Source organism: Macrotis lagotis, chromosome X (genome assembly GCF_037893015.1).
Source record: "Macrotis lagotis isolate mMagLag1 chromosome X, bilby.v1.9.chrom.fasta, whole genome shotgun sequence".
Lineage (NCBI taxonomy): Eukaryota > Metazoa > Chordata > Mammalia > Peramelemorphia > Peramelidae > Macrotis > Macrotis lagotis.
The window spans coordinates 542469747-542494719 of NC_133666.1; the positions used below are offsets into that span (position 1 = coordinate 542469747).

A 24973-nucleotide genomic window follows, 5' to 3' on the forward strand; every position below is an offset into this window, starting at 1 on the left:
CTTTCTTTTCAATTCTTCTCTCTTTCTCACCCCCCACCTCAGCAGTCTATTTGGAAGTACTATTAGAAGTTCTGCCAGTACCTAAAGTTGGTAGCAATGGTCATAAAATAATAGTGGCCAATAGCCATAGAAAATCCTCAAATTTATTCTTTTGTTATTTCCACCCATTGCTCCTAATTTGGCACACTGCAGCCAATTACAACAAATACTTGAGGACAGCTACCATGGCTCCCTCAAGTTTTCTTTGCTTTGGATTGATTAGTTTTATTCAAATAATTCACATGTGTCATGATCTCAGAGTTTTCATCTTTCTAGATGCCCTCTTTTAGGTACTTTATTGTTATCACTGTTTATCACCACTTAAGAACTAAATGTAATGGTCTTCCCAAGACAATATGTTGGCTCTATTATCTCCTTGTTCTAATCCTTCTTAATACAATCCAAGAACACATTTACATATTATTTATACATTTACAGCTATATAACACTGCTGAGACAACACATCATAGACACACTTAATAGCTATGTGAAAGGAAATAATGATGATGAAACAATGTAAGGGAAAAGCTAGATGCCCTTCTCATGATGTTGCTACCTCATAAGCTGGTCTCTGCCCAAAGGCAGTTGGCTATTTAAGAACAATCTACAAACCTAGATAACAACTCTTTTATCTGAAGTAGAGTTTCTTTCTTCTTTGTAGGTGAACTTTCACATTATGCTACCTACAACCAAGCCTGTTCCTCATCTCCTGTCCAATAACTCCTACCCATACCTCTGCTTTCTGGCTTTTCTATATGCATTGTCCTCCCCAGTCAGAATAAAAGTTTCTTAGTAGCAGGACAATTTTGCTTCCTTACATATGTATTTTCAGAGCTTAGTATTGTACCTATCATGGAGTAAGCACTTTAAAAATCCTCTCTCTCTCCCTCTCTCCCCCTCCTGCTCTCTTTCTCCTCTCTCCCTCTCTCTCTCTCTCTCCCTCCCTCTCTCTCTCTCTCTCTCTCTCTCTCTCTCTCTCTCTCTCTCTCTCTCCCTTCCTCTCTCTCTCCCTGTCTTTCCCTGTCTCCCTCTCCCTTCCTCCCCATCTTCTTTTTCTCTTCCTCTTCTTCCTCCTTCCTCATCTTTTCCTTATCCTTTTCCTTCTCTGTCCTCCCTCATAAGAGTGTATATGAATTATGTATGTTTATATATATATATGTGTGTGTGTGCATGCATATATGTAAATTCATAGAAGAAATTCAATAAGCACACACACCTAGATATTTAATTTCTTATTTAAATATATAGGAATAAACGTTTAATATACATTTAATACATTACACAGTGTTACACTTCATGTTGCTCCCCAGACACCTCACAGATGTTTCACGTATATATTCTTCATTCTTCTTTCCAGTTCTGGACCCACAAGCAAAATAACTTTGTCATTTCTTCTCAGAAGAATGTGTCTACCTATTCCCTGGTGACTCAATACCATCCCTGTAGTTTTTGCAAACCAAAGTAACCCTCCCTGGACACCACTCCCTAGATAAATTGTTTATCTTCTATTAGTGTTGGATCTCCTTGAGAGTTTGAGTCATTTCATTTCTCTCATCCTTAGCTTCTCTACTTCTAAAATGGGGATAAAAATGTTTCTATCTCCCAAAAGATTCTTGTGAGTATCAGATGAGACATTGTATTTAATGTACTTTGGAAACTTTATGCAAATGAAACCTTCATTATTAACCAGTCCCTTGCATCTTTTCCTAGTACTTATCTTTTTAAAAGTTTTTTCTATTTATTTAACATTTATATAGCAAAGTGCCCTATATATGCTATTTCATTTGATCCTCATAATAAATATGTTCTATTATTATCCCCATTTCATAGATGAAGAAACTGAGGCAGAGGATAAAATGACACAACTGTAATCAGTGTCTGAGATCACATTTGATTTCAGCCCTTCCTGACTCCAAGTCCTACTGTATGATCACTATGGTACCACTTAGCTGCTTCACAAGTGAAAATCACTTGATGATCACTAGAGTGAGCTGTTCTAAATTGTTCATAAAAAATATTGATGAAGAAAAGGACCCAAACTATGAAAGACTTAGCTACTCTGTTCAATCAGACAATGTTCTATGACAATTCCAGGGATCTCATGGAAAAAAGAAAATCTCTTATCTGCCTCCAGGAAGAGAACTGATGAACTCTGGATTGCAAATTGAAGCATTTATATTTTTCACTTTTTAAAAGTTTTCTTTTTTTTGGAATATGCCTAACATGGAAATATGCTTTCTAGTTACTTCACATATATGATAACATATCGTTTGTCTTCTCATGTGGTAGGAAATGGGAGGGAGAAAGGGAGAATATTTGGAACTCAAAAAAATTTTTAATGAATGTTAAAATTCAATTAATTAAAAATAAAAGAACCGAGTACTGCATGGTACTAACATGCCTATAATATTCAATATCAGTAGCCTATTGCATATTTTGGGGGTATAGTTGTCCAAATAAAATGTCTTCTTATTCACTGAGTACCAATTTAGCTTATATCTCCATATTGTCCCCAAATGTGGCTTTTTGTTATAGCTATCAGAATGGAATTTCACTTTACTGAGAGGAAATCACTCTTCTCCAGTCCCCCTACAACTCTGAAGGCAAGCCCAGATTCTCTAGAAGAGATATATAATGAAAGGTCACCAGGCACCTCAAAAATCAGCAGGCTCTAAGAGTAACTATGTACTCCAAATCCTTACCATTAGCTTAAATTCCTGGGTTGTTGTTGGCCCACTGTGAAAATTATGATGTGAGTCAAATGTAGTTTTTTGAACTGGAATAAAATTGCACTGACCTTGAATGTTTCATATGGAGCAATCATTGGTAATTTAGTCATACTGAGTCATTCCACGGCAACAATAGACCCTAGGACAGCATTTACTCTATCATGATGCAATAGGCCAAATAAGAAGGGCCCCTTTATTCTCACCTTAGCAACCATAGTCCATCATCAGATGTAGTCATCAGATGAAAAAGAGAAGTTTGAGTAGAATGGCTGCTTACAACTCCAAACTTTCTGTTCTTGATAATAAAATTAGAAAGAGGAAATGTGTCTAGTATCAAAAAATGAGCAGCCTCAAGGCCACCTCAATTATGATCCTTGAGGATTTTTAAACAGCTTTTCAGGTAGAAATTTGATAACATTAGAGAATATGTATCACTCAGGAGACAAGTATTATTCATTTTCATTATGAAAAATGAAAACTAAAGCTTCCAAAATCAAATAATTTAATGAAATCACATAATTCTAACCTGAAGCCAACATTGGAGGAAGATATGTACTATTAGAATAAAGAATGGTGAATTTAGAGCAAAGGGATCTAGGTTCAAATTTTGGTCTTATCAGTTTACTGTGTAAATTTGGGCAGTTCACTTAATCTCTCTGGTTCTTGTTTATTTATCTGTAAAATAAGGGGATTAGATTCCATAGTCCCCTAAGGTCTCTTCAAGCTTTAAATCTCTGATACTGTCTATTTACTTTTATTTGACCTGACAGCGATGTCAATTTCATGATATTATTAGATCTTGAGTTAAAAGTTGTAAAGTACCTCAGAGGACTTTAAGCCCAAAGTCCTCACCAAACTGATATTGTTGTTGTTCAGTTGTGTCCAAATCTTTTTTTACCTCATTTGGGGTTTTCTTGGCAAAGATATTGGAATGGTCCTTCATTTCCTTCTCCAGCTCATTTTACAGATAAGGAAATTGAGGCAAAAAGGTTAGATATCTTGCCCAGGGTCACACAGTTAGTATCTGTGGTCAGATTTGAATTCAGGAAGATGAGTCTTTCTGATTCCAGGTTCAGCATTCTATAACGACATCACCTTGCTGTTAAGGAGACTCAAGTAGAGGTTAAATGGCTTGCCCAAGCCATTTAATGAGTATCTATGGCAAGATTTGAGCCCAGGTCTACCTAACTCAAAGTCTAGTTTCTATTAGCCTCACTGTCCTAAGATGTGGTAAAAACAAAAAATATCCTTAAAACTCTTTTGCAGCAATAGCCTAATAAGTCATAAGATGTGGGTGTTGCTTCATGGAAGTAAATAACCTCTTCCTTTGTAAAATGAGAGGCATTCCCCGGTACCTACATTTTTTTCTGATCAAGAAGTGACACAAATAATTATTTTTCTTCTGTGACTAACTATTGCATTAGGATCAAGATTGTTCCCCTTTTCTACTTCCTCAGCCCTTGTAGGTTATTCATTTCTTGTAGATAATTCAGACTTTGAAATGCAGGGCAGATACTGAGACTGAGAGGAAGAACTCAGATCTGTTCTAAAGATAAAATTAAGTGAATTGATAGATTCTAGCCCACTCTATTTTACTCAGAAAAGTCTAGGAAATGTGGTTTCTCCTTTTTGTCAAACAGTTGATATGGATACAGATAATTCTCTTTGACCAAAACTGAGTAATAAAAGTCCCTCTCCTTTCCCCAGAATGGGGGGAAAAAATTGAGACTGCTACATGGACAACCTACTTTTCCAACCAGACCTGCATCATCAAGTTGATTCACAGGTAGGACCTCCATATCATAACTCAACCCCTTACTGCTATATAAATCTGTTAATAGGAATATTTTCATATATTTCTCTTAATTCTTCATTTCCAAATTTCTTATAGCACAATAATTTGTCTTACAATCTATGACTACTGTTATGAAAATGTTGGTATATATGAAATATTTCTTTTTTCCTTTTACTACATTTAGTTGTATATCTGGCAGAGAAATCATTAATGTAGACTGTTTTTTTTTTAGTTTTTTGCAAGGCAGTGGGGTTAAGTGGCTTGCCCAAGGCCACACAGCTAGGTAATTATTAAGTGTCTGAGACCGGATTTGAACTCAGGTACTGACTCCAGGGTCGGTTCTCTATCCACTGTGACACCTAGCCATCCCTAATGTGGACTTTTTTTTAGTCATTTTTAACATAATTCCAAATTCCAAATAGACCACCTCATATGTGATGAATTAGAGTGTGTCTGCTTTTTAAACACTCTCTGTTATATGTCCAGCAAAAATATTTAGTTCTGACCCTCCAAAGTCTGAGTCAGTAGAGTCATCCCCAATCACTCAACTCCAATGAGGTGAAAATGGACATGTCCAAATCCCTCCAGATGGAGAAAGGTCAAGCCAATTGAGCGGAAGTTACTGGAAGATAAGAACTGTTCCATTTTTGTATCTAAATTCCCAAACCCTGATATTTAAATACCTGTTAATTGGTTGATCAAGTCCCTACAAAAACATGAAATTTCTGAATGTCTTTATTGACTGAGAAAACTTACTTTTCACTAAAATCATAAAGTACATTTAGATCATCTCAGAACCTGACATTTTCCCCCTCAATTAAAAAAATTGTTTTGACAATTTGATTTCCCATCTTCATATGTTCCCATTGAATTCAAAGCAATTTGAAGTCAAAGCAATTTCACTTTGTGTTGGGCATGCACTTAAGACCAAGAGTGTATTCAACTGTACCATCCTCAATAAACCAGATTCTGCCTGAGAGGAAGCCACTCTCTGGGAGGAAGAGTTCCACTTAGATGGAACTAAAGCAATAATGGATTTAATGACTACCTAAGAACCATTTGGTGATGTTATTTCTTGATATGCTTTAAGTTTACAAGGAGTAGTTTATACATGGAAAGAATGTGCCAGTATAATATGGTAGAAACAATCTTACACTTGGAATCAGTTTAAAAAGGGGGTTCAAATTTTGGCTTCTATATTTTGAAATGGTGAGACCACAGACTCCTCTGAGCCACCCCCACCCCCATTTTTCCCTCTGTGGAATGGACAGCATAATTTTTCAACTTAATGCTGGAAGAATGGAAGAAAAAGTCTGGTATGCTGCCTCTAGAAAACTGATATTGCAGTGATATAGGGAATTCTCAGATAAGAAAATTCCTTCTTCCAATACCAGATAGCATCTTCTCTGCCACTTTCCATTTTTGGGAACTGCCCAAAGCATTGAGAGGATAAGTGGTTTGCATAAAAAAAACACATTCAAGGGGGCGGCTAGGTGGTGCAGTAGATAGAGCACCAGCCCAGGAGTCAGGAGGACCTGAGTTCAAATTTGGCCTCAGACACTTAATAATTACCTAGCTGTGTGGCCTTGGGCAAGCCCCTTAACCCCACAGCCTTGCAAAAAAAATTGAGCTGCATTTAATTGTGATGGGAAAGTGCTTTAAAAAACCTTTAAAACATTATTAAATGTGAGCTACCATTATATTATAATAATTATTGTTCTGTTTTATTTGACAAGCATTTACTATGCACCAGATAGGAATATAAAAGAAGGTACTTTTAATGATGGGTAATTAATCATGAGAGTTCTAGGCCATCTACTAAGCCAGTGAGCCCAAGTGAGATTCCCATAAGTCAGAAGTTTCTATCAATGGCTGCAATTTATTTCTTTTGCAATAGAACTAAATAATGATATGAAACAAGAACTGGAGAAACATCAGTCATTGTGTTATCTTCTGTGTCTTTCCTCACCTTTCCTGCACCCTATCTAAATCATTGCTGGGATAGAATTATCTCTCAAGAAATGTCAGCCTCCATAAGCACTATGTGATATGGGGCAATCACTTTTACTGGCACTCATCACCTATGCCTGATCAACATGACAGTTTGAATCATGAGAACAAGTTCTTGGCTTCTGGCCCCATGGGTTCAATGAATCAGTTAAGTATTGCTTAGTTTCATGAACTGGATCACAAAATAGATTAACAATCAAGGTCAGAGCAACACCAAAAGTAAAAACAAAGTAAAACAAAATACAAAACCCATCAGAAGGTAATGATCATCCTTAGTAATCAAAGAGGACCAATTTGTCATAGACTTGATGGCCTCATTAGCACAATTGTGATTTTTATATTGAGGGGACTATTATGCAAATACATCCTTCTCATTTTCCTTTTCCAGAACCATTCCATCCCATGACCTCATTGATAGGAGACAAGACTATTGATCTGTATGCTATGGGAGTCTCTTGGTCATTGAATCAGTTTCTCTTCCTCCCATATCAGTGAAGTACCTTAATGCACCAATAAGCAAAAGCATGTAATTTCTGGCGACAGAATACAGCAACTTGATATATCCAAACCTGTCTCTAGATGGACTAATAATCATCAATACAGTCCTTCCTCTCAGACATTCCATCTTTAAGCCACAAGAAGTGTGATACAATTGGCAACAGCTTTAACATTCGGAAATGTTCCCTTGGCACTTAGAAGTCTATGTTGTTCTACTGTGTTAGTACACTTCCAAGAGCTCAAGCTCACCAAACACTCCCAGAACTATGACACTTTCCAAGGAGGAGCCCTTCTCTTGGGTTGAACCAATTCCAGGGTGATCCTGCCCTTCACAAAGAAAAACAGAACTGTCCCCAGGGATCCCACTGGCTTCTCTGGGATTGGTCACCTGACTACCACCACTCAGGATTCAGGAATCTGAACCTGATTCCCTTTTGATCAGCCAAGGGCAATGAAAGTCGTTGACCATCCCTTTAGAACAGTGCTAATCTACCTCTCTGGACCGACAGACCCTTGTTCAACTGCTATTTATTGGGGGATGGACAATGGCATTGGATGTCATTAATCAAATCCCCACCCCCAAGACACTAAGACACTAAGATAACTGGTACAATTAATGATAAATGACCACTGGAGAACATTGAAGTACAGTTCCCCAGGAAATTAATAAGTTCCCAACAAGTCCAGAAGAGAAGGTAGAAAATGAAATTTGGATACTTACCAGCTTAATGTGCAGTGCGATGAAACCATGTGATTTCTTTTCTGATTCAGGGCAAGTTAATCAAGAGGCTTTGTATTTCAGAAAGCCAAGCAATGGCCTGGGAATCCAAGCATATCCTTTTTTGTCCTAACCACTGCCATGGAGATAACATATGGAATGAATCTGCATGTGTGAAAAGTTCCTTGTTCATCAAGGAAAGAACATATTCATATGGCCTCAAATGAACTTAGACAAAAAGGGACTTGAAATAATAAGGTCTTTAATAAGACTGTTCAAAGCATTTTTGTATTTATCTCACAAATCTCATTTTGTATTTTCTTATTTGAATGTATCTCATTCTATAGCTACACCACGCAGCTAGCTATAGAATACTTTTTTAAAAAAATCCAAATACCAGAGAACTAATTAGACAAAAGTTTAATCATCAGAAAGCATGCCTAGAATTGAATTAATTAATAGTGACTTAGGATCTGCTTGTATATAAGATAGATATTGGAGGTTACAAAGATAAAATAAAATAATGCAATCATTATTCATAGTTGATAAGTAGTAAATAAGGACATAGATGTGGAGCCAAGAAGACCTAAATTCAAATCAGGCTACAAATATTTGTTAATTAAGTTATTCCATGAAGGGGACAATCTTTCTATCTCAACTAACTCACATGTAAAATGGGGATAATGATATCACCTACCTCACAATGCTGGTTGTTATTATTATTATTACTTCATGGGTAGTGTATATAGCTCAGTTGCTAGATGGGATTGAGTCAAATAAATAACTGTGCTATCATTGATAGTATAGTAAATCCAAAAGAAAGTGCCTCCTAACTTGTATGTGTTAACAACAAGACTTGAACCCAGATCATCTTCAATTTGAAGTCAGAGAAAAGAGACAGGAGATTTTGTGAGAGAGAGAAATGGTATACTGGTTATAAATGTCGAACTACAAGTCAAGAGGAATTGAGTTCAAATTTGGCCCCATACATTTATATGCTATGGGATCATGGACAAGTCCCTTAACATCTTTTAGTAGTAGCTTCTTCATCAGTAAAATGGGAATAATAATAGCATAGTGTTGTGATGAAAATTAAAGGAAATAATCTATGTAAAGCTGCTTGAATACCTTAAACATTTAAGTAAATGTTAGCTATTTTGATTCTTAGGGTGGGGTTAGGGGGTGGAACTAACATCCCTTCTATCTGAAGATATTAGTAATAGTAAAGACTTCATGAAGAAGTTAGCTGAGCACCAGAGGCAAATGGTAAATGAAAAGTAAAATTGGGAAAGTTTGCATTTTACTTTGAAAGGAAGTGTTTTAAAATGTTAATGCTAAATAACAATAAATTTTTGTATGTTAACAAAATAGTGGAAAAGATATTTAGAAATTACTTTGAGTCAAGGGAATACAAATTAAATAATAAACAGAGTTCCTGTCCTCACGGAATTTATACTCTAATAGAGAGAGATAATACCATCTGGTAAATGGTGGCCAGGAATAAGAATTTTGATTTAGATAATTACAGGAATGGTGAGAACACTTATAGGGATAGATTGATATATTCTTTCTAGGGGTGGATGACATAGGTGATTTAGTTACAGCTTACAAACTGGAAAATGGGAATTGGGGCCAGGGGTGGTAGGTGCAGAGGATGGTATGGGCCAGATGGTCTCTGAGAAATGGTCAAAAAGTGAAGTGAAGCATGTCTTGAGGTCAAGACAGGATAGAGCTGACAATTGACGTAAACACTAATGAAGGTCATTATATGGAGATTGGGGACCATTTCCACATGGCATAAGAATCTATATTTAATAGTAGCGGGATTCATGATAGTGTAGGTTAGCCCTAAGGAAGGCTTTCTTAACCATGAGGGCAAGAGATTAGAGTCTTAATCCACAGATAAAGCCAAAGCATCAAATTCTTCATCTTAAGTATGGCCTTGAAAATAATACATGAAAATCATTGCTTGAAAGAATTCTATTTAACTCACATAATTTATACTGGCTCTGCTCCCATTTATCTGGGTCATTGACTTCCGTTCTGACCATGTCTCCTTTTGCTGTTCCTCAAATCACTAGGCTCAACAAGCATGAACATCTGCTTGTAGCAAATACACTTAGAAACTTTTTCACCAACACAGGCTATAGTGAATAATTAAATGCAAACAGAACAGAAAAGAGAGTCAGGGTGTTTTTAATTGCCCAGAAACTGATCTTTCTTTAGGCCCTTCCCCAGGATAAGAAAGGGCTTTGGAAAAACCTTAGGTGCTTTACAATTCTTAAACATTGCTCAATTCGACAAACATTTAATAAATATACCTTGTGTGTATTGGAACTGTGCTAAAAACTGAATAACAATCATTGCTGGAAAATATTTTCATAATTTTTAAGGAAGTATTGGGGCAGTGTCTAGTTTTGGATTTGGGAATATAAGATTATAAACACTGGCAATGTGGGAGAAGTGGATGTTTGCGAAGGAAGACAAAAATCTTAATGTCCTTTGACCCAAAGACTGAAAGGGTTGGTATAATGTCTTTCAACCCTCCTGGGCTGATCCACTCTGAAGGATGGAAGACAGGGCATGATGAGAGCACAGGATGAGAAAGGATAGATAGATGACCATAATAACTAATAAAGGAAGAGGTTACAATAAATACTCAGATCCCAGATTTGTCTAACTAGGTAAATCAGTGTTTTACAGATAAGAAAGATAAAAGTTGGAGAATGTTAGGATCATGCTATTTAGAGCTAAAAGATACAGTAAAAATATTTAGTCCAACCCTTTAATTTTTCAAAGGGGGAAATTGAGGCCCAAAGAAATGAAGTGACTTGCCCAAATTCTCAGTCTAGGTAAACTGTCTCCAAGAAACATCCTTATCTATTACATCACACTAATACCATATAAATGTCAAAATTCATCTAGTCTACTTTTCTGAAGGATCACCAATTTACATTAGCGTTTTGATTCAGAGTGATAAAGAGATGTGCAGTTTTAGTTCAAGTATTTGCCTGAATCAAATTTAATATACTTGAGATTTTCCTCTTCCTTGCTTTCTTCCTCCCTCCATATAAATGTTCATTAAGTTATATCAATGCTGCCTTCAAGAATGTTGACTTTTCTTCTAATCATGAGAATAATCAATTCAAATGTATTAAAAGTAACACAACATAGTTTGTTTTTATAAAATTCCATACTTTTATAAAATGTTGGGGAATGAGGAGAAGAAAGTACACATAATATGAGAAGGCACAATTCTAGTCTGCAGAGAGAAATAAAGGGTCTCTATTTCTAAAGAGATATCGGGAAACTAGAGGTTTACTTCATTTAAGAGAACTTACACAATGTGTATGGTAAAATATCAGGCAGTAGAAATTCAATTTGGCTCTTAAAATGTTTTAGTCTCTACCTGCACAGAAGGCATAATTCCCACCCCCATTCCCACCCCCAGATACCTCTGCCTTGCAGTGACACTATTCTGTTTCAGCCTCCTCATCAGAAAGCCTTTATAAGACACCTAATTGCACACTAATTAGCTAAGAGAACACATTCTTGTTATTGCACCAAATAAACTCAGATTTCCCCCACAGACAGATTCTCATGAAAATCAAATAAAACAGGAGATTGCCAACTGCCTGGTTTTTCCTGGGTCTTGGCCAGTTTCTTTTGACATACAGGTCAGTGGTTATATTTTATGGCCCTTCTCTTAAATGATCAATTTAGGAATCTGTCTTAAAATATGTTTCTAGTCCAGATGATAATATGAGACAATAACTGTCAATGTCCAGAAAACTCTGGGGATAAATACCTTTCATAACATCATTAATTCTATAAACATGTGAATGTTTACATGAATGGTTCATTAGAAAAATGGGCATCTCACTGTCACCAGGCATATTTTATTATTCAGCTTTCTATTCTACCAGATGATCCCAGAAAGCAAATGTCTAATCCCTTATGTGTTCAACCTTGAATAAGCTGGGATTTTTTTGAAATGTATTGGTGCAGAGTAAAATAAGCAGAATCACGAGAACAGTGTACCTAGTAACTACAACAGCAAAAGGGGAAAATGACTCAAAAAAGAAGTTGAGCTCTTAGTAATGGAAAAATTAATGATTTCAGAGGAGAGAAATAAAACACTAAAATCCTACTTCCTGGGCCTCAGTCTTCTCATCTGTCAATGAGGGGACAGACTCAGTGGCTTCCAGGGTCCCTTCCAGCTCTAGATGATAATCCCAAATGGCAGAGAGGGATTCAAAGGGTGTTGTATTGAAAGGTGGAAGGGACCTTGGAAGATGTCAAGTCCAACTCTTTCATTTGAATAGATGAGGAAACTTGTGATCAAGTTCAGAAAACTAATACTTGAAGCAGAATATGAACTGAGGCTTCACTGACTTCAAGTCCAATACTTTATTCAGTGAGTCCCCTAGCTGGAGAAAAAGGATTACTCAGATAAAACACTATATAAATATCATTATTACATGCATAGCATACATGTATATTATATTTATGTTTGTTGTACATATGTTTGTATACATGCATATACACATACATCTATACTAATGTTTTTGATTATTTTGTTTTCTTTCTCATAAGTGAGGGTTCAACATGGAGAGAGTGGTGGGTAGAAAATGACTGATACAAAAACAGAATAAGAGCAGTTCAGTAGCACGTGGATATAATGTGTTAGACCTGAATTCACAAACATTTAAGTTTGAATCCTTCCTCAAATACTTATTTGTTCTGTGAACCTGGACAAGGCACTTAACCTTTATCTTCCTCATTTTTCTCATCAGAAAAAAATGGAGTTCATAATAAAAACTACCTCCCAGAATTATTATGGAAATAAAAATGAGATATTTTAAATCACTTAGCAAAATGTAAGACTCTATATACATGTTAGTTATTAAAAATAAGCTAATATAAGCTGTGAAAAATAGTAGGTGCAAGCATGTCAACCACAGGCCCCCATTACTATTGGAAAGTCATAAGATGACATCCTGTTTCTTAGAAAGTAAGGATTAAAACTTTCTTTACAAGTGGGTTGCAAAAGAAATCAAAAGCTGTTATCTCTCTTTGGTGAACCATTCTCCTTTTTCCACTCTCTTTTCTAATCTGACTTGACATACATATAACCACTGTAGCCTTCATCACAACCCATTCAAATGAGCTGTGACTAATGATATGAAACATTAGGAATATGATTTTTAAAGTAGTTTTGGAAAGATGTTATTCCTCCCACCAGGTTCTGGTACAGTTCATACCAGGAAAGATGGGTGCTTAGCCACCTGGAAGAGGAGTTCAAAAATAGACACTGTTTGAATAAAGATGATCCAAGATACATTCATCAGCTCTTGGACTACTCTCCCATATCCTTTCTGGCCTAGGAAAAGTGAGGAAGCATCGCAATATTTGCCGGGCTGAACCTCCAGGTTTGTGATGGGACAGACTCTTTTATTGGGGTTAATAGAATTATCCCCAAATGGGAAAGGGGGGAAGAGAATTTCATTTATTGCTACAAATTATGTGTATTTCATACCAACTTTTAATTCATTTCCATTCAATTCGACAGATTTTTAATAAATGCCTATATGCAAAAGAACTGGATCAAGAGAAAGACAAGTATATAAGATGAAATGATTTCTTCCCTCAAAATATTTAAAAATTTTTAATATTTTATTATTAGTTTAGCAAAGATGAACAAAAAGATTATATAATAGATTAAATACAAAATAGAATGAAATAATTATGTCACATAGTTTTAAAGTATTTATTAAATTTTAACATACCTAGTAACAAAATTGCCCTCCTTGCCTGTACTCTTCTCTGAAATTTCTTATGCTTTTATATATATTTTTCTCTCTAAGTAATTTTGTGAGAAAGAAAATTAACAGCTAGGTAGTTACTAGATGACTAGGTGAAGAAGATGCCATTTGAATTGAGCCTTGAAATCAACTAGGGATACTGAGAATCACAAGTTAGGAGGTAAAACATTCTAGTTATGGGGTCAACCTCTGTTTAAAGGAATAGAGAAAGGAGATTTAGTGTCAGAATGAGGAATAGAAATAGGCTGTTTTGTTCACAGTGAATGGGGACTGTAAAGCAAAATCTGTCAGGAAAAGCTTTGTTAGAGCTAAAGTGTGTTAGGCTTTAAATGAAAAACAGAAGTTTCGGTTGAAACCCAAAAGCAATGGAGAGTCACTGAAGCTTCTTTATCAGGACAGTGACACAATCTGATTCAGCTTTAACATCTTGTGGTTCTGTGAAGAGTAGTTTGAGGAAACTGAAGACAAAGCAACCAATAAGGAATTTATTGTAATAATCTAAGAAGTGATGAAGGATTCACCTGGATTAGTAACTGTATGAACAGAAAGATAGAAATGTCAGAAATACTGTGGAGATAGAATTGACAAGACTTGGTAATTAATTGTATATGGGAGATCTGGGACATTTAAGTATGACTCCCAAAGTGCAAACCTGATCAACCAGGATGATAGTACTCTTAATAGAAATAGAAAGATTATGAATTTTGATGGTCATGAGTTCCATTTTGAATATGTTGAGTTTGGGGTGTCTATTGACAACCTCCATGAGTTTGGCTCTGTCAAGAATTAAACTACATGTGTTAACCTCCAGAGTTGCCCTAATAAGGAACAAACAGAATTAGTTAAATGTGTATTAGCCTCCAGTAGTTGGTCTTAAGAAAAATCAAATAGAGTTAGGTTAACTTACAGGTTTATTATTCTCTAAATTTTGTAGTTTCTGCATATACATATGGGACACATATTGCATAGGAATTAATCAAAGGCCCATAAAATTATTTACAGGAACCAATGAAATTACATGTACTTTCATAAAGATGTCACAGCATATATTATAGTTTCCTTCCCTGATTCAGGATGTCTACTTTTTTGTCATGATTGTCAGGGGAGAAGGAATGCTTTCTCCTAACTCAGAATTCCTTATCAGCAAGTTACAGACTTCCATAAAACATGGGTATATATCTCCTCCAAAGTATTGGCATTCTGTGGCTGTGAATAGAATGGGGGGGATACTTGGGGGGGGTATAGTTGCTATTAGAGAGAAGCAGACAAAGATTTATACAATTTAGACAATTGGAACTGTCCATCAGGAAGTTAATGATATGGAACTGGAACTCAAGAAAGACATTCCATTTGGAAAAGTAAATTTGGGTATCACATGCATAGACACGATAATTAAAACCATGGGAGCTGGTGAGATCACCATGAGAGTAAAGTGAAAATAGAAAAGGGGTCAGGATATGTTTCTATTGTACAACTACATACAGAACAAAGGCAATAATCCTACAAAGGAAAAATAGGAAAAGGTGGCCAGATAAAGCTAGGATAGTGTCTTAGAAAGAACCATGTCACAAAAACTCAGGGAGGAGAGAATGTATAGGAGAGGAGGTAGTAACAAATAAAATATGTCAAAGATTTTACCTCCAAAATATCTCTCATGTTTCCTTCTGTCTACTCTCATTTTTTCCACCATAGAATAGTCCCTCATTACGCACACACACTTAAACAAGTACAATACATTTTAATACATCTCTACACTTTCTCCTTTCCAATAGCTCCTTAATACTTCATTTAACCAACAAACCAATCTTATTCATCAATTTATTCACATAATTATAGAATAATATTGGACAGTTTAGAAGTATTCCATACATATTATTGATCCATTCATGTTTAAGAACATCCTTCTACTTAGACCACACTAAATACCCATAATTTCCAAATTACATAAAAAAAGACTTTCAAAAGATCTAGCAGAAGATAAATATGCATTAATAGCAATATTATTAAATGAAGATCCATGAATGCCTTAGCTATTCTCAGTAATATTCTCATTAAAATTATCCAAGAAAATCCCAAAGGACTAATCAAGAAGTATACTAACTGCCTCCAGAGAAAGAACCGATATTCTTTGAATACAAACTGAAGCATGCTATTTTTCCATTTTCTTTCATTCTTTTTCTTTTATTTCACTCTTATTGTACAAAATATCTAATATGGTTATATGGAAATGTTTCACATAATTGATATAACTTATATTTTTGGTTGCTTGCCATCTCAGGCAGGGAACAGGGAAAGGAGGGATAGAATCTGGAATTCAGTGCTTTAAAAATATATTTTAATTGTTTTAACTTATAAATATGGGGAAATGAAATATATATTAGAAAAGGAAAAGCAATAACTATCAGTACTGAAAGCTAATAATAGATATGCATCATTGCTTCTATTAAATTCTAGCATGCTTTTCCACTCCTCACTTTTCAAATTTTCTTATACTTTATATCTCTCTACATATGAACCTCCTTGTTGCTGAGCCAGATACTCCATTTCTCAGGTCTATTTTTTCTGGATGTCTGCCATACCCAGAATTCCTCTCCTTCCTCATCTCTCTCTGCTTGCTTCCTTCAAATCCCAACTAAAGTTCCACTTTGTATAAAAAGTCTTTCCTAGTACCTCTAAGTTCTAGTGTCTTTCCTCTGGTAATAACTTCCAATTTATTCTATCTCTTGTTTGTATATATTAGTTTGCATGTAGCTCTGCAACTAAATTGTGAACTCCTCAAGGGAAGGAACTGGAAAGAACCTTTCTTTGTATCCCAATACTCAGTATAGTGCCTGGTACAAGATTAATAAATGTTATTGATTGATAGTACCTTACTACTGAAAGGAGTCCATGAAATAACAAAAATGTAAGAATTGAACCAAAAGGCTTTCTATGGACAACATCCATGTTGACTCAAACAATAATATATTGTTAACAATGAATGTTGACAATATGACTGAGTCAAATATATTGGTTTATGGAAAATAAAATAACCCATAAAAAATACATATCAAATCATTAATATCCAAAAAATATCTGAAAATTCATATTGATTGATGCAAATTTTGTTAGGAAACAGATGATAAGGCAATCTTTTACTACAGATTTGAAAATTTTAATACTTAGTAAATAGTTAATGAAGAATTAAACATGGAGCCAGAATTAGCTATAAAAGTTCTTTATACTTCATAAGCTAACAGTTGTGAAAGTTCATAGTATAACTACAAATGCCAAAATATACTTTAAAATTCAATAAATAAATTGAATTTGGACTAGAACACTATGACATATAAAATTACTGCCTAAAATTAACCAGGACATAACATTGACTCATAAAAATGTAAGAATGTTTTATAATAGGTGTTTCCATGCTGAACATTTAAAATTTTCAACATGTATTCATGAAAAGTTTTCAAGATCAAGAAATCCAGAGAAAAAAATTAAAATTATATACAATGAAAAGGTACATATCTCCTACTTGATGTTCATTCAAATTCAAACACTAAATGCTTTGTCCACTGAAAAATAGCATTGCTAAGTATTATTGTTGCTTATCCTTCATTCCTGAAGAAGACTATGCCATCAGGGAAGTGATCATGAACATGAATTGGGATTTTATTGAGGGGACTCTATGCAAAGTCATCAGCCTCATTTTTTTCTTCCAGAGTCATCTGAGTTCAGTGGCCAGATATGAATCAGAACAGCTGGAGATGGCCCTAGATGTGAGGCAATTGGGATTAAGTGACTTTCCCAAGGTCACACAGCTAATAAGTTTCTCAGGGCAGATTTGAATTCAGATTGTCTTGATTGTCTATTCACTGTGCCACCTAACTGCCCTGAGCATTGTATTTAAAAGAATAAATATCTGATAGACTTCTCCTAAAATGATTTTTATCTGATATCCACTGAACACAAAGATTAAAAGAACAAAATAATAATGGTGGTAATAATAATATTGATAATAAAAATCTTTATTATTTACAAACTAATACATTCAGCTATTCAATGTAGCTATTTATCAGTTTTACAATAGTTCACAAAAAATTAAAATTAAAATAATAAATGCAAGATAATTATATCCCCCCCCAAATAATTTCTATCTGAAATCTAGAAGAGAAGAAAAATGTTTCTATTTTGATAGTAATGAGAGTTAACAATATACATTTATGGTGCTTTGCTCTCCAACCCCCCCCCCCCAATTGCTTTGCATTGTGCTTGTCTGTATGCTGTTTTTATTTACCCTCATATTAGAATGGAAACTCAATGAGGGCAGGAGCAGTTTCATTTTTGTCTACATATTTAGAATATATAACATAGTTCCTGCCACATAAGTGGTATTTAATAAATGCATGCTTAATTTAATTGTATTGATTAAGCAATGTAAGATAATATAAAGAAAGAATTGTAGGAAATGGAATTTGTTGGGGTGACACAGAGAATTCTTATAAAATTTATCAACCTCCTTTTATTAAAAAATATAATGGACCAATAGAATATATTCAATTTGGGAAAGATTTTTGACCAAAAAATGTTTACACCTGCCAAGGAAGAACAAATAGGATTGTTCCAAATAAGCATCTTTTCAGAAGTTAGAGTGGTTAACAGCTCTCCTATTCAGACTGATCCCAAATTCAGAGTACTATAGGGATTGGTAATATCCCATTTGTCTAAAGAATCACAAAGGATTCAGATGACAGCCAAAATAGCTTGACTTCAAAATTCAAGTAAATTCAATTCTTACTATGAACAAAAAGAGAGATTTGTAGAAAAAAATCAGTCTTGTATAAGCGAATCCTGAAAACCCATGTCATGAATATGCAAACTTAAAGGTTGCCTGGATTTGTTTTTATTTTTTAGACTCTTGATAGAAAGCCTTGAAAGAGTTTCAGTTATCCTCATATGACTAAATGATTACATACCTCCCTTCAAGAGGAAGATTTGCCTTCACTGATCCATGAACTTGTCATCTTCATTCTACTAATCCTTGGATGAGTCATCTCAAGAAAATCATCCAGAAGAGTGAGGATGGTTCCAAACGGAGTGGTATGTCTCCTGAGGACAATGAATGCATCTGATTGATTCACCGCCCTTAATCTAACTGTCAGTTCCATTAGGAATTAAATATAAAGCCTTTGTCTCAATTTTCATGATATTAGAAAGGAAGGTTTTCACCTGCCTGTGAGATGATCTCACCTTCTTTTTGCTTCATAATAATCCTTGGTTCTGGTTAAAATTAAAGGTAAGGCCAGTATGGGAGTTCTGCAACTTGATACCCTTTGGATTCCATCTGGACTCTGACTTCTTTACTTTTCTTGAAAAATACTCAACAATCAAATAGTCTTTTAATCAGTGAAATCTAATACCTAAAGCATAAAGTTATGCTTCTGAGGTCCTCTGAAGCCATGTCCATTTCTCTTTTCATTGTATTATTTCTGAGGTCAAATCTAGCCTTAGATAAGTGCTGGCTGTGTGACCCTGAGCAAATGACTGAACCCTGTATGCCTCAGTTTCCTCTTCCATAAAATGAGCTGGAGAAGAAAATTACAAATCACTCCAGTCTCTTTGTTAAGAAAACCCCAATTAGGGTCACAAAGACAGATGTGATTGAAACAACTGAACAACTAAAATTTGATGGAATGGAGACTTACTGCATGATGTGAAAATTCTTAGGTAAACTCAATCCATTATTAAAATAGGAATAATGGAGACTAAGTAGATTAAAAACAACAAACACATTTTTACTTCAAAAAAGTAGAATCTAGCAGAATGCTACATACAAGAGTCTATGGGTTATATGCCTCTATTATCCACAGATCAAATATCATATTTAATTGTTTAAAGGCTTCTATCCTCTTTCCTTATAAACCTGTTCCTCAGTCTAATTTCACTATTTCTGTCATCCTAGTAACCAAGATTTGAAACCCTGGAATTATATTTGATCTTTTCCTTTCTTGTCCCACTTCTTTTTCCATATACATTCAGCCAATTGCCAAGAATAAAAATAGGTTTCTTAATTGTGCTCTTGCCTCCAATCCCTTCTGACTTTAATTTATTTTTCACCCAGTTGCCAAATAATCTTTATACACCAGACATATTGCTGAGAATAAGGAATGAATGAGTGATGAGAGAGTAGAGCCCAGCATTGTAGATTGGTCTTTCTATAAGTTTAGGAATAAAAATGAAAGATAATAACTTGAATGGATACTTTTTCTAAGAAAGTTGTTGCTTCCACTTATTAAAAGACAGAAAAGGGGAGAGGGAGAGGAGAGACGAGAGAGAGAGAGAGAGAGAGAGAGAGAGAGAGAGAGAGAGAGAGAGAGAGAGAGACTTTTTTGATATATTTGGAGTGGAAGGTAAAGGAACTTATGATGAAAGATATTGTTTTTAGTGAGATAGGAGATGAGGCTAACTGGGGTGAGGAGGGGAGAAAAGGTTGAGTATTTTTTTTAAAAAAGTGAAAGGAATAAATGTGGGAATATTGTTATAGAATATTGTGATAGGAAATTGATCAGAAATCAATAAAAGGATTTTAATATAATAGTGAAGATTCTTTCAAAATCAGATAATTGCAAACCATCTCCTCAGCTTTATGTCGCATAAGTTTCAACAAAATTAAATACCTGCTAGTCCCCAATCCCAAACTGCTCTCTCTGTCATTCCTGTGATGTACTCCTTGTAAATCCCAGGTTATATGAAAGTATTCTTTTCCTTCAAGACCTACAATAGATGCAACTACTTGGATATATGAACCTTTAGAATAATTCACTAATGGAAGCCTGTAAAATCCCTGGACTGTAAGACAGGGGTCATTGGAGAAGGGAGATACAACTATATTCTGTGATTCAAATACAGGTTTCCCTAAATCCAATAGGTTGTTACCTTGAATGAGACCTTAGAATGCATTTTTTTCATATTAAGAAGTGTCTAGATACAAGATAGAGACTTGTGACTAAAGAAGTACTAGATATAATGTCTGTATTTTGACATTTCTAGGGGAAACCCTGGTTAGGGCAAAATAAGGCCAGTGATATGATTTCAGTGTAAGTCATCAAAGATTGAATTTAGTCTGAGTAAGCCCAGATTCTGGAGGTCTAAGCCATGGACTATATCTAATTCATTTGGTTCTGTATTTGAACTCATTGATGGACATTTTACTAGTTACTTCCTTATCTCAAAGAGAACCAGTAATGGCAGAGAGGGGATGTCTTGGCTTGCACAAGACATTTACCTGAGTTAGATTTACCTGAGTTAGAGTTAGACAAAGTCATCACTCTCACACTCTCTTCCAGTGTCAACAAAGTTCACAGACAAAAGTCAAGATAAACCTCTCTTGTTCTCTATTTCTCAGTCAGAATATCATTCTATATTGCCCAAAATGCAAGATAACAAACCCTATGTGACTTTAAACAATGGTACTAAACCTCTCTCCATCTCATTTTCTTCATCTTTAAAATGAAGCCAGTGGATGAGATAACATCTATGAACCCTTTCAGCTCCCAATTTATGATGCCATGATCACATATCTTCTTCCACAAAGCTGTCCTTGAAAGTTAGAATGATATCTTGTTCCTCATGTATCTTAGAGCCTTATGGATCTCTTTCCTTGTCTGAAATAAGCTTGTTAGACTAAATAATCTCTAAAATGTTTTCAAGTTTTAACATGCTATAACTCTATGACTTTATGATACCATACTTATTGAATAGTTGTCCTATCCCCTTACACACACACAGAGAGAGAGAGAGAGAGAGAGAGAGAGAGAGAGAGAGAGAGAGAGCTACAAACTCCTTGAGGGCAAGGATTATTATTTATAATTTTCAAATTTCTTGTTATGTATAATTGGTACTGCATAAGTGTTGAGTTGAACTTTTTCTTATTCAACCAACTTGTTTATGTATACACATTGAAGTTGGAAAACAAATATGTGAAACAATAATTTGGGTGGAGATAGCTAGTTGGAAATCGCACTCTCTCTAGTGGAAGGAACTTGCAAGGTCTTTATTTGTTCTTTTCTTTATGTCTTGATAAGTTATTTTACCTTGTGGAAAGTAGTTCTGAGACCTGGAAGACTCAGAGATTGTCTTAAAAGGAATTTCATAAAGTCTAGTGAATAAGAATAATTCAATAGGACTTTGGGAAAAAGGACTTTTATAGTTCTGTTGGATCTTCCTGTAGTCCTTGCTCTGCAAAGTCTAATTTCCCCTCCTTTAATACTTTTTCTTTTTAGAAAAATAAATTTTGGGTGGAGTCAATATGGCTGTGCACAAAGCTAGGAAACTCCCAGAGCTTTCCCCAAACTTTAAACAAAGACTCTAAACAGACCTAAAGCAGTAGAACCCACCAAACAAAGCAGAGTGAAACAACTTCTATACTCAAGATATCTTGAATGAACCTTAGAAAAGGTTTGTCTCAGGTAGACAAAAGGGGAGTGCATCCCAGTGTAAGCATTAAAACTGGGAAGTCATCAAGAGGCTCTTAGCCACAATGCACCTCAGGTCTTGGCTCAGCAGGGTAATGGCATAGCATTCTAATGCCAACTCATAAGGCAAAGTTTAAATCCAGTAACACTGATGCAGCAGGTGGGACTGAGTTGGGCTACCCTATACAGGGAACAAACCATAAGCACCTAGATCATCAGAACAAAAAGCCAGGAAGAAAGCCCCCAACCCCCAGCACAAAAAAAGCTTGGAACTATACCCCCTGGGCCCCAGAGGCAGACCTCAACTATCAAAATGAGCAAAAAAATAAAAAATAGTTCTAACAATAGAAAGTTACTAGGTATATTAGGAATGATAAAAACACCATATCAGAAAAGCATGTGAAGTCTTAAAGTGGGGTTTATGAATTGGTCTCAAATTCAAATAAACCTCTTATAAGAGCTCAAAAAGAATTTTTAAAAACAAAAGAAGAAAGAAGAAAAAATGAGAAAAGAAATTAGAGTCATACAGAAGAATTATGAAAAATTGACTGAAGAAAGCAATTATCTTTAAAAGTAAAATTGACCAAATGGAAAAAATAAAATAATATTTAAAAGTAAAATTGATCAACTGGAAAAGGGAACCCAAAAACTAATTGAAGAAAATAAATCCCTAAAAATAAGAATCTGACAAATGGAAACTGACTCTATGAGACACCAAGATTCCCCAAAGCTCAAAAAATAGAAGAAAAAATAAAGTACTTAGGAAGAATTATCCACCTGGAAAATAGGTCCAGAAGACATAATTTATAAATTATTGGTCTACCTGAAAGCTACAATCAGAAAAGGAGCTTGGACAATATCTTAATAGAAATTAGCATGTAAAATTGCTCTAATATCTTAGAACAAGAAGATAAAATTGTCCTGGGAAGAATTCATCAATCACCCCCAGGAGGAGAGCTCAAAATAATAACTTCAAGGAATATTGCCAAATTTCAGAATTCTTGTTAAAAAAATACTGTAAATAGTCAAAAGAAGCAGTTTAAATACCAGGGACCCATAGTCAGGATTATTCAGGATTGATCAGTTTCAACTTTAAAGGATCAGAGAGCCTAGAATATATGGAATATGATATTCTGGAAGGTAAAGGAGCTTGGATTACAACTACCCTGCAAAATGTAACATATTCTCTAAGGAAGAAAGATGAATTTTCAATGAAACAGAGAGCTTCAAACTTACCTGAAAAGAAGACCAGAACTGAACAGTAAGTTTGATCTTCAAATACAAGACTCAACACATATGAAAAAAAGATAAATGAAAAAAAAAAAAACATTTATCAATAAGACTAAAATGTCTATAACCCTATATGGAGACACAATTCTTGTAAATCTTGAGAACTGTATTTCTCTTAGTTGAAAGGGGCATATTGAGAAAGAGTGTGTAGCTATAAATTGATTGCAATGTGATTATAATTTAGCTTATGAGGATTTTATTTCTATTGGGACATTTGAAGGGAGTATACTTGGGTAGCAGATGTGGGAATAAATTGATTTTTATGTGATGATGCTTACAGCTCCTGAGAATTGATGTGCTATCAGGATAGTTGAGAGGAGTATACTTGGACAGCGGGAATAAGTTTGAAATGATTATAATGTGATGATGTTTATAACCTTTGATAATTTTTCTTCCATCAGGACAATTGAAAGGAGTATATTTTGACAGAGAGTATGAGTACAAGACAGGTTTAAAACAATTGAGACATGAAAATGGATTATTTTGGGAGAAGGTAGAGGAATTAGCAGGGTGGAAAACCTCTGGTCTGTGCAAAATCATGTAGTCTGTCACTGCCAAGGCAACTGTAGGCAGGACTTGAAATTCAATAAATCCAGAAGCTTTTTTTAGGGGTGAATTAATTAAATTATTGACCAAAAATAAGAGGATTTTCCCTTGGCAAGTAAAAAGGTTCCCCATCCCTGCAATGGAGAATAAATACCACTACGAGACACAATGGACCTATTATAGTAGAAGGAAAGAAGGGAGGGTATGAGCAGAGAATAAATCTTATTCTTAACTGATTTGGCTCAAAGAGAGAATAACATACATTCTGAATTGAGTTTAGAAATTTATCCTACGCTAAAGGGAAGTTGGAGGGGAAGAGGGGAAGGGGGAAAGGGGGGCAGGTAAAAGGGAGGGGTAAAGTAAAAGTAAAAATAAAATAAAAAGGGAAAGAGAGAAGAAAAGGGAAGAGAGCTGATATAAGGGAAGGCAGGTTGAGGGAGATAATCGACAGAAGAAAAACATCAGTGAAGAGAGATAAGGGAAAAGGAAAGAAAAGTACAAACAGAGGGAAGATAGGATGAAGGAAAATACAGCATTAGTAATTATAAATGTGAATGCGGATAGCATGAACTCTCTCATAAAACAGTATATAGTAGAGTAGATTAAAAACCAGAATTCTACAATATGTTGTTTATAAGAAACACATTTGAAGCAGAAAGATACATCCAGGGTAAAGATAAAAGAATTGAGCAGAATATATCATGTTTCAGTGAAAGTTTTTTTTTTTTTAAAGCACAGGTAGTAATGCTGATCTCAGACAAAGCAAAAGGAAAATAGATTTCATTAAAGGGGATAAGGAAGAAAACTACATTTACTTAAAAGATACCATAGGCAATGAAGAAATACCAATATTAAACATAAGAGCCTCCAGATTCTTAGAGGAGAAGCTAAAAGAATTGCAGGAAAACAAGAAAGCAAGACCATATTAGTGGAGGAGGTTGATCTCCTTCTCTCAGAATCAGATGAATCTAACCACAAAATAAGTAAGAAAGAAATTAAGAAAGCAAATAGAATTTTAGAAAAGTTAGAAATTATAGACCTTTGAGAAAATTGAATGGGGTTAGAAA

General features: G+C 34.9%; 2 long non-coding RNA genes across 2 annotated transcripts in view; both read left to right on the forward strand.

Annotated features, from left to right (window-relative positions):
• Positions 1-24973, forward strand: part of LOC141497291 (uncharacterized) — a 162214-nt gene that overhangs the window by 131293 nt on the left and 5948 nt on the right. The window lies entirely within an intron of this gene.
• On the forward strand, positions 3051-18760 carry LOC141497292 (uncharacterized). The gene is made up of 4 exons (XR_012471280.1): positions 3051-3168; positions 4476-4554; positions 13035-13221; positions 18511-18760. It is a non-coding gene; the product is annotated as an uncharacterized LOC141497292 (long non-coding RNA).